We start from the raw sequence: 11,217 nt of genomic DNA on the forward strand, positions 1-11,217 counted from the left end.
GAGTTCAGAGACAGCCATCCTCAGTTGCAGTAGATGGCCTAGGACTGAAGGGGTCATGGGTTATGTAAAGAAGTTGAGCCTTGGCTCCATGAACAGAGCCTAGGAAAGGGTATTGGTGAGGCATCATTGCTATGGGAGACCCCCACATATTGGACATTCTAGTAGTACTATGGGATGAGCACTAAGAACAGCAGCCACAATGGAATAGAGTTAACCGGAGCTTAGAGTGCTACAGAGGGCAGAGCCAGGGAAGTGACCCAAGCTCCTTAGAGGAGACCAGAAGATAATGTGTGGATCCCAGACATTGGAACAAGAAGCTGTAAGGGTGAAGTTGCTTTGGATACCCAAGATGTTAGAGATGCTAGATCCACGAGCTGAGGAAAACTAACTGGGAGTGGAACCAGCCCAAGAGAAAGAAGTTGTTGCAATCAACAAAGATGAAAGGAGTTATAGATCTGAAGACTGCATTGGTGTCTGACATGGAGGTGCAGAGTTTAGAGTTGTCCTGCTGTTTCCCTGTCTTGCTTTGATCCAATATTTCCTCACTATCACATTTTGGAATGGTAATGTATATCTTATGATGTTGGAAGTATGTGATTTGCCTTTTGCTTTTGATTTTACAGGATATTATTACAGTTAAGAGATTGCATGAATCTCAGAGGATACTTTGAACTTTTAACATTGCTGACAATATTATAGACTATAGGGACTTTGGAAGTTGGACTAAATGTATTTTTGCATTATGCTGTGGCTAGGTATGGCTCCCATGTGTTTGAATAAGCCAAGGAGTGAATTGTGCTGGTTTGAATATGCATGACACAGGGGATGGCGCTATTAGAAGGTATGGCCTTGTTGGAGGATTTGTGTTCTCCTCCTCCTAGTTGCCTGGAATATAGTCTTCTTCCAGGCTGCCTACAGATCAAGATGTAGAACTACCAGCTTCTTCTCTAGCAGGATTCTGCCATGCTTTCTGTCATGATGATAATCTACTGAACCTCTGAAATTGTAGGCTGTCCCCAATTAAATGTTTTCTTTATAAGAGTTGTCTTGGTCATGGTTTGTTTCCAAACCAATGAAAACCCTAAGACAGAAGTATTCCTCTGATAGATCAGTATACATGCAACGTATCTGGCTTCTGCCATTGTTTTAAGAGTTTTCTTGAGGCTACACTCAAAAGGTCTGATTTAAAATGGAGTAAACAGAGGGATACCCTCAGGAAATGACTTTACCTAATGATGCTTCCAACTTTTGAAAGGAAAAGACCTAAAAAACTTTCTCCTAAAGAAGCAACAACAGAAAATGTGTGGATTTCTGTCTGTATGCAGGTGAGGGCAGGCACAAGAAAAGGCTAGAGCCTGTGATTGGGCAGTGAATAAAGGTGGGCTGAGTGTTTTAGAGATGGGATATATAGGGACACACAGGAAGAAGGAAGAAAGATGGAGGAAGAGGAGGAACCAGATCGATGTGGCTTTAAATAGCCAGATAGCTATGAATACCATAGAAGGGATGGACTAATACAGGACAATTTGTCCAATGTGGTGGGCAGCTTATATCATATCAATTGGCTCTGAGTTCATTGTGTGGATGTTTTGTGGGTTGAGAATTGACTGATATAAATCTGATTGATAAATAATAAGCCTCTATACTTTTGATTTTACTGGGTTATAGGGATTTGTGACAGCTAACCAAAGGGGGCAGATGGCTGGGAATATGAGCAGGATACTCACCAAGAGAATGGCAAGTTGAGAGGTCATCCCCTCTCCCCCCGGAGGTGGGGAAGCCATGTTACTAGAGCATAGCCAGCACCAGTGTAAGTTGCTTTTTTATATTTCACAAAACAAAAAGGTGTCTCTGAACCCAGAGACCAGGAGACAACATAACTAAGATGACTGATGTTATATAGGAATCAGAGAAGGTGTGGGGAGAATAGCCGAGTCTCTGCAATGGAGAGAGTTAGGGTAGGGAAAGTGAAAAACGCTGATAGGAGCCATAAGTACTGAGTGAGACTTGTCCTGGGTTTCTTTGGGACCTGACACATGTACCAGATATGGAGCTACAGGATTTAGAATTTGTCGTGCTGGGTTGTGGCCTTCCTTTATTGCAGAATCTCACCCTGTTCCCATTTTTCCTGTACAGAAATTCTATGCCATCATGTATTGGAAGTATATAATTTACTTTTTTATTTTATAAGAGATTAAAATTATATTGTTTTGAGTCTTATAAGTGATTTTTAGTGTTGGACTATTAAACAGTATTAAGACTGAAAGACTATGAGGACTTTTAAACTAGGACTAAATGAATTTTATATTATAATATGTTATATTATAAATATGGTATGATATTTATATTATGACTCCTGATGGGTACGAGGGAGTAGGATGTGACTGTTTAAATAAGAATGGCTCCTGTGGTGTTCATGTGTATGAATTCTTAATCTCAAGGTGGTGGCACTGTTTGAGAAGGATTAGGAGTTATGGCCTTGTTGTAGGAGGTATATTACTGAGGGTAGGCTTTGAGGTTTCAAAGATTTGTGCCTATTTCAGTGTACTCTCTGAGTACTGTTGGTTGATCAAGATATGAGCTCTCAGCTGCTGTTCCAGCTGTTATTCACCATGCCTTTGCTCTGCCATTGTAACCTAGCACTCTGCAATCATAAGATTAAATAAACTCTTTTGTAGGTTGGCTTGGGTAATGATGTCTTAATATAGCAGTAAAAATGTGACTAAGATACAGGGTTTTTTTTTTCTGTACCCTAGAGCTGGCCTATTATTTACTATATAGCCCAGGCTGGCCTTGATCTCAGCTTTCCAAGGGTTGTGATTATAGGCATTAGCCACCACACTGGGTCTTGATCCTTTTCCTTTAAAGATTAGTTTGTCTGATAAAAAATGTACATATATAATCTTTACTCAGTATTTTCTAGGCATAGACTTTTATCTTCATCTTCTGTCATTCCATGTTTTCTGGCTCTTATTTCTTTTACTATTAAGAATAAACTTTATCAAGTATGCTTTTTATAACTATAATAAATAGAATACCTCCAAATAATCAGGAGTAAAAAGTTGACTAAAATAGGATATTCATATAATTCAGATTTCTAAAAGGAAATGTCCCACACAGAGAAGAGATTTGGCCAGATACTCTGTAATACCATGTAATCCGAATTAGAATCAGTAACTTTGACATATTGTCTACTACAGCACAATCACATGTAAATATCATGGCCTAAGAAATATTTTAGTGATAATATTTAACTTGAATATCATACATGAAGACACACTTACACACATGAGAGCATGGAAAATAATATGAGATAACTAACTTGAATCCTTCAAAAGCATCAACATTATTTATCATTAAATAATGAAAATATAGAATAGTCTTGTGATGATTAAAAGAGACTACAGAGGAATTTGATTCTGAATTAAGAACACATGTATATAGAAAATTCTATATTTCCCAATGGTTTCAGTGAAAGAGGACAGAGCCTACTCTTGCTTTGGAGTTCCATAATGCCCAATGATTTTCTTGAAAGCTGGAGACTCAGGGTGGAGACCAGATCTGAGTTAGGCCCGTAGATGTGTATAGAGTTTAAAAAATCACAGAGAAAGTGTGAGAACCAGACAGGCCCTAACTGACATAGAAAAATAGCAAGCCTCTGAAGAGAACTTGAGGTAGAGCATACCACCGTAAATCTAAGTCTCACAGAGAATTATGACATCACAAACCTACTATGACTTAGTCCTCCAATGAACATGTAAATGCCACCCTGGAAAGAAAAAGAGAGCACTTAAATTTTTTAAAATAAAAACTGCCGATGAAGGGGAACAAAAGACAAACCAGTAAACTAGCTGCAGATGTGTGTTTCCCACTGCAGGAACAGAAACAACATGATAATCCAAGCCAATAAGCCTCATTTACAAATCATTAGTCACTTAATAACAACATTTAATGAAATTTGCACAGAAGAATCTCCAGAAAAGAATTCAAAAGAATGATTATAATCATGTTGAAACAACCCAAATAAGATAAATAATAAAAAGATATACAAATAAGGAAGTCAATTCAAGAAATAAAAATAGAATTATAAAAAAATAGAAAGTATAATTCCTGGAGAAAACTCAAACTAAAATTAAACTAAAAATGAAGAACTGAATAATCCAAACAAAATTCCCAATGGTAAACATTACCAACAGAGTGGAACATGTAAAAATAGAAAAAATCGGGCTGAAAGGCAAGGTAGAAGAATTGGATAACTCAGAAAACATAAGTGGTAAATTTAGAAAAAATAAAATCAGAAACATCAGTTCTCCCACTGGAGAACTCAGGCACAATATTGAAAAACTTCAAGATTTATAAGCATAGAAATACATGACTAATAGCATTAGTAAAGCTATAGTGAAGAATTTCAATAAAACCATAGAAGGAAAATTCTCCAAACCAGAAGAAAGTGATACCTACCCAGAATATAGTAGGCCTACAAAACTACAATTAGATTTTATATATATATATATATATATATATATATATATATATATATATATATATATATATATATATATATAAATTCCCTTGGACATATTATAGTTAAAACATTATAAAGACAACCTAAGGAAAGAATATTAAAGGTTTTAGGAGAAAAAGATCAAATCACTTATAAATGAAAGCTCATCAGTATACTACTTGATTATTATGAAGGCTCTTCAGAGTGCTATTTGATTATTGTACAAAAAAATTTAAAGCTGAAAGGGCATAGAAAGATGTATTCCAAGACCAACAGTGATACTCAGACTGCTATACCCAGCAAAACTGTATTAAAATTAAAGGATCAAAAACAGCTCATGATAAAAACAAATTAAAGAAATTTATGGCTACCAATTCATATCTACAAAGAATACTGGAAGAGAAGGATAAACATAGCCATAAAATCAGAGGAAATAAATTATTCTAAAGCACAATGACAGGAATTTATTGTTCCACATAACCCTTAATATTAATGTTTTCAATTCTTCAATAAAAAGACAATGATTTGACTGGGTTAGAAAGTAGGAATCATCTTTTCGATGCCTCCAAGAAACATACCTCATGCCTATTGATACACACTTAAAGACTAGAGAAAGCTATATGAACCAAATGGAACTGATGAACAAAACTTCTTTAGTGTCTGACAAAACAGACAGCAATGCAAAATTGCTCTAATGAGATAAGTAATGTTAATTCACACTCATTAAAGGAACAATCCTCCCTAATTACATAACTCCAAACACAAATTCACTAAGTAGTATGTTGATTTGAGTGAGAAAGGGCCTAGCCTCATAGTCTGGGGATTTGAATACTTAGTCTTCAGCTGGTGAAACAGTTTCGTACGTGCAGTTTTGTCAGAAGAAGTATTCACTGAGGTGGGTTTTGAGAGCTTAAGATTTCTCCCTACTTCCAGTTTGCTCTCTCTAGCTTTTGGATTATGGTCCAAGAGGGAGCCCTCAGTTTGATGTTCTACTTTACTATTCATGCTGGTTTTTCAGGATGTTGAGAAGACTCTTATCCCTCTTTTTGTTTTTTTTTTCTCCCCCTTTTTTTTTCCGGAGCTGGCGACCGAACCCAGGGCCTTGCACTTGCTAGGCAAGCATTCTACCACTGAGCCAAATCTCCAACCCTGACTCTTATCCCTCTTAAACCATAAGCCCAAACAAGCACTTCATTCTTTAAGTGGTCTTGTTCATGGTATTTTATCACAGCAAGAGAAAAGTAATAAATACACACAGGGACTATATACATTATATATATATACATATATATATATAGAGAGAGAGAGAAGAGAAATTATATATACCAACCATTATCCCAACACTGTTATAGTGTGTGATTTCAATTACTCACTCTGACCAACAGACAAATCATCTGAACAAAACTTAATTGAAATTTTGAGTTAAAAGAAATTATAAATCAAATAGACCTAACATATCTTCAGAATATTCTATTCAAACACTAAAGAATACACCACAGTCTTAGAGCCCATGGAACTTTCTACAAATTTGACACATATTAGAACTTGAAGCAAGTTTTTATACCCACAGATAAGTTTAATCTTCACTTCTCATCAACTTCTCAGGTAAAAGACAGAAATACAGAAAACAATAGCCAGTAAAGATGCTGAGATGTAGAATCTCATTCTGATTAATACATCTGCAAAATACTACCATACTTAAGGCTCTGAGAATAATTCAGAAGACAGGGCAGAAAGATTGTAAGATCTGAGGATCAGTGCCTTTGCTATGAGATTGTGTCTTCTACTAATATCAGAATACATTAGCATAAATCTATTAATATCGAAAAGTTTCACCAACATTATTGCCCAAACTACTGGATCAGGGAAAAATCCATGAGACCTTAACCTTACATTAGTAACAGTAGGAAAGTTGGAAGTAGGAGAGATTGTAATTATATTACAATCTCAAGGAAGCTGACTTGGTCTCACAGCTCTCTCTACCCAAATCCCATGGGAGAAAGAGATGGGCTCTCAGAAGTTCGGACAATCCTGAAAGCTCAGGGGAGACCACCACTTCTGCTCACATTCCTGGACCAAGAGGAAACTGCCTGGAGTCCTCTGGACACAGTAACCTAGGAGCAGTAAGGGACAAGATCCTTCCAGACTCTGTGCACCAGAGCTGAAAGCCAGTCGCCAGGATTGCTGACACATCTGAAACAGAAGACCGCCGCTTCTTCTCCAAAGGACTTTCCTGGAGCCCTCAGGACAGAGAATCCCAGGACAGGATCCTTCTGGTTTATGCCTGCGCCCAGAGCTGAGGTGGTCCCACAGCTTTCTGTACCCAGATCCTCTGGGGAGACAGCAGGACTCTCAGAAGTGCAGTATTGCTGATGCCAAGAAGTGCATGCTGACAGGAGTCTGATATAGCTATCTCCTCAAACATGCATTCCCTCTGTTTTATGTCTTAGGACTCAGCCTCCTAAAATCTGAGATTATAGGCATTCACCACTACTTGGGCTCTTTTAGGAAGTCTTAGGACAAGTAGCTTTCCTTTCCCTAGTGAGTAGTGTTTAAGATAGCAAGTTCATTTCCATATGAGCTAACACTACAGCTTTGTTGAAGGCTTATCTCTTCAGAGAAGCTCAGGACATGAGATACAGATTCAGGATATTGCTAACTTGCAGTTTGCTTTTGTGATGACTGCTGTCTTTGAGGTTGCTGGGACAGACGAGCTTCATGGCTTGCTCTGTTGCATTGGTTCTTGCCTAACTGAACTGAGAAGATACTTGTTTATCTACATCTGAGTCTCCATTTTTGCTCATATGGGACCACTTAAAAATTACTTAATGGTATCAGCTTATGCATATCTGTACACCATATGCTGACTCAGTGATTGAGAAGGCCAGAAGAGGGTACTGAATGCTCTGGGGCTGAAGTTACAGATGGTTGTAAAGCTCTTAACCACAGAGCCATATCTCCAATTCCAAGGGGACCACTTTCTCCAGGGTCCTTTGAAGAAGCCACATTTGAACTAGGTCATTTATTTCCAGTTCCCAATGCTGCAAGGAATTTTGGTGCTGATATTTATGCATTAAAATTCTGTAGTAAAGAAAACTAAGAGTGGGAGAAATTGTCTTCCCTAGAAAAAGACTCTCATTTCCAAGTAGATTTTTCAATACAAGTGGTCAACAAGTAACATTATACAAGTAACTGGGCTGATTGTTTTTATACATTTAGGAGTGTGTGTGTGTGTGTGTGTGTGTGTGTGTGTGTGTGTGTGTGTAACAACTAAAATAAAGAGGGCATGGGAAGGATTAGAGGGAGGAAAGAGAAGGGAGAAATGATGTAATTGTGTTACAATTTAAAAATGTTACAAATGTAGCTCCAGTTGGCATTCTAGCCATGTCCCCATGGGACAGCTGTTCAGCCTGCTATACTCACAGCTGTGTTCCCCTTTCTAGCGACCCTGAAATGTCCTTTGCCTTTTTCACCCAGTTCTGGGCAAACAGGTTGTTTGCCGCACCTATCCAGTTTCCTAATGTTTGTTTTTGCAGGCTTTTCAAGGTCGGCTTTGTTACCTGAACTGGAAGTCCCTTTTTCTTTCATCCCTTCCCCGAACTGGAATTTCCTTAATCTCTTATTTGTGGCTTAAGTAAAATTTCTCTATTTTGAAAATGGGCAAGAAGGACCATTTAGGATATATGTGTTAAGGATTTTAGTTTTCTTTTCAGGTTTTTATACTAAGACAGAAAACAAATCTTAGTTTCTTAGAGAAATAAACTCTTAAATTGATAGTGAATGTGAACACATTCAGTTTAGTAAAAAAACAATGACATATAAAAACAGGGATACTGAAGTAAACTTTACTACTGAATTCTATGATTAAACTTGTTTCTGCCTTTTGGCTGGAAGACCTGTGTCTGAAGAACTTGGCAATGCTAGTGCAATGATGGTATATAATGGAAGCCTGCTTCCTGCTACGGTGGTTAAGTGACTCTCCTCAAATATCCACCCATGACCTTTTCTGCCTTGAGTAATAGTTTGATTCCTGCCTAGTCCTGCTTACCCTGCATTGATTATTACAGACAGCCTGGCATGTGAAGTCTCTGTGGGAAAATAACAATGGCACAGAGCCAGCTCCCTTGTGCTCTTGGAGGCTGAGGGTTTTATCCTTGAGTACCTTGAAAGTTTCAGGATCTCCAGATCCACAGTGGAGCTGGAGGAACTCTGAGGGCTCTCACTTCAGGAACTCCTGCAGATGGCTGGGTCCAAGCCATCTATGTCATTGTTCTCTTCTCTGTGTTCCCATGCCAGGGAAAAACCAAAAGGCCTCTTTACAGTGGCCCAGTGGGGGTGATTTTAAGGATATCAGGAACTGTTCTCTTCACTTTCAGTATCAAATCCCAGAGAGGGGCTGTGTTCAGCTCCAAGGCTGTCAGGTCACAGGAAGACCCATGAACTGTGTCAGGCAATTAAATCCTGTCTCCATGAGAGAATTCCTTTGTGCCCCTAGCACCTAAGGGTGCTTTCTGTAATCAACCTGTCTCTGACTTGAAGGAGGATGCTCTTAGGGAGCCTGAGGTCCTGGTACTTCTGCAAGAAAACTTTTTAGTTTCTCTTCTGTTCTTGGAATGCCATAACCTCTCAAGGCTTCAGTATCCTGAGACGCCCCTAGGTATCTATACTCACAGCACTCTTGGGAAAGCTGTGAAAACTCTCTTCTGAACCCAGGCAGTCAAATGCCAAGGTCTGAAGTAAAGGCCTGAGTTCCTCCTGAGAAAAGAAAAAAGGAGCTACCCCTTTCCTCAGGAGAAGGAAACACAGAAGGCTGTGGTTCCTTGGACTCTGCAGTCAGCCCATGGACTTCCCAACTTTGTTTTTGTTTTTGTTTTTGTTTTTGTTTTTTTCAGAACAGCTAGCCCATGGTAGCTCCTCAGACATACAGTGGATAGAACTTGTGCCAGTATCATCCATCCACTGAGGAAATCTTGGTCCTGCTTTACGGCAGATTCATTTAAACTTGGTGTCTTCCTTCAGGGACAAAGTTACTTGACAGTTCTTGATGAGGAGTTCTGCAAATCCTTCAGGGAAGTCTTACTTTTAAATCTAACAATAAGATCAATGGAACCCAGAACTTTGGAAATTTGGGGACAGAGGCATAACAAGACATTTCTGCTTTATCACTGCAAATGTAGCACTCTCTTCTCTGCTACAAAGAGTGACTACCCTTTCCCCTCTTCCAGACCTTGCTGTCTGCCCTCAAGGGTAACCGAGGAAAACAGTAATACTTACAGGATTTCAGGTGAGAGTCTTTCTATACCTTGGCCCTTGCTCCCTGCTTGTTGAATGTTGATGACTTCACTGTCTTTAGACTGTTCTTTCAGGATACCTTTTGAATTCTGCCAGATGCATGCCACTTGCAGGGGAGCCCAAAGGGCAGTTTTTACTTTAATCCTGTTCTCTCCTCCCCCAAGGGCGGGCCATAGATCAGGCTACTCAGGCACCAGTTGTGCAGAGTGAGGCAGAGGTAACAAGGAAATAAGAGGATGCCTGCCATTATATGAATACCACCAGGCTCCCCGAGAGCCTCACAGGCCCTTGGAGTCAGAGTTCTGCTTCTTTGTTAGGCAGATTATTAGCAGGCATGAAGGCTGTGAAAACGAACTAATTAGCTTTGGGCTTTTCCTTCTTGTCCTGGTAAAATGCTAACTTTAAGAAAGGAAAATATCACAATTGTCCTCTTAGAGCTTGAACTACTTTGAAAGAAGCAGGGAAGCGTCCTCCACAAATTTAAAATACTGAATGAAAGGAATGATGGGAAAGCCTGTAGAGATAGCAGGGCTCTTCAGTACTACATTAGCTTTTTTTAATCAAATGTTTTGTATCTGCGTTGTCTTGTGTCATGACATTTAGAAGACACACCTTCTATTAAATTTTCTGCAAGGCTAATTAACTGCTTAGGACTTCATTGATGATGGTGAGGTTGGAATGTTGCAGGTTATTGGGCCTGGTAAATAGGCATTCCTTGCCCACCTGTGTGGTATACCTTATATCCTGTGAGTAATAAGTAAAACCCTTTAAGATGTATTAATGTAACAAAACTTCCATGAACCAAATTGCTCAGAATGCCATCCGTCAGCATCTCAGTTCTACAGCATAGGTTTCCTCTCTCTGTGTAACATCTAACTAAAATTTCCATTGACATTTTAGAAAAATACATTGATTTACAACTTTGTCTTTTTCTGTCATATAAAACTTTTATTAAACTCTACTTCATGGGAACATGTAACTCAGGATAGCCTGAATCTGTGTTCCAGGGCCATTTTACTAGAGAATAAACTATTACTTATTTTTTGGGAGGGAGCAAGAATTGTATTTGAAAAATTATAAAATTACAGACATACCACTCCCCCTTTTTAGAAGAGTTAATCTAAAGTGCCCTGTCAATCACCTTGAGAGATATCCCTCAATGATTCGTAACTTCAAAAAATATAATACAACTAAAATCATGAGGATGAGATCATGGGCTATCATTTTAGTGAGACACGCATGTGCACACCTTGGAACACCATGAACACCAATTCCTTCGGTGTAGTTGCAGGCAGATTATTGCAGGCAGTGCCATTGGAGGTCCTGTGTTGTTTTTTTTTTTTCTTTTCTTTTTTTTTTATTAACTTGAGTATTTCTTATATACATTTCGAGTGTTATTCCCTTTCCCGGGCAAACATCCC

The 11,217-nt window shown here is 38.7% G+C and overlaps 1 protein-coding gene across 2 annotated transcripts in view; it reads right to left on the minus strand.

Moving 5' to 3' along the window:
- Positions 1-9,911, minus strand: part of Sult1c3 (sulfotransferase family 1C member 3) — a 45,461-nt gene extending 35,550 nt beyond the window's left edge. The window contains exons 1-2 of one of the 2 annotated variants that reach the window (XM_063267705.1): positions 9,779-9,911; positions 3,729-3,769 (exon numbers count right to left, since the gene is read on the minus strand). The gene's annotated coding sequence lies outside the window, so the exon portion shown is untranslated. The remainder of the gene's footprint in view (positions 1-3,728; positions 3,770-9,778) is intronic. The other variant, NM_031732.2, reaches the window with a different exon arrangement.
- Positions 9,912-11,217: the final 1,306 nt, after the last annotated feature.

The sequence above is a fragment of the Rattus norvegicus genome, chromosome 9 (assembly GCF_036323735.1).
Source record: "Rattus norvegicus strain BN/NHsdMcwi chromosome 9, GRCr8, whole genome shotgun sequence".
NCBI lineage: Eukaryota > Metazoa > Chordata > Mammalia > Rodentia > Muridae > Rattus > Rattus norvegicus.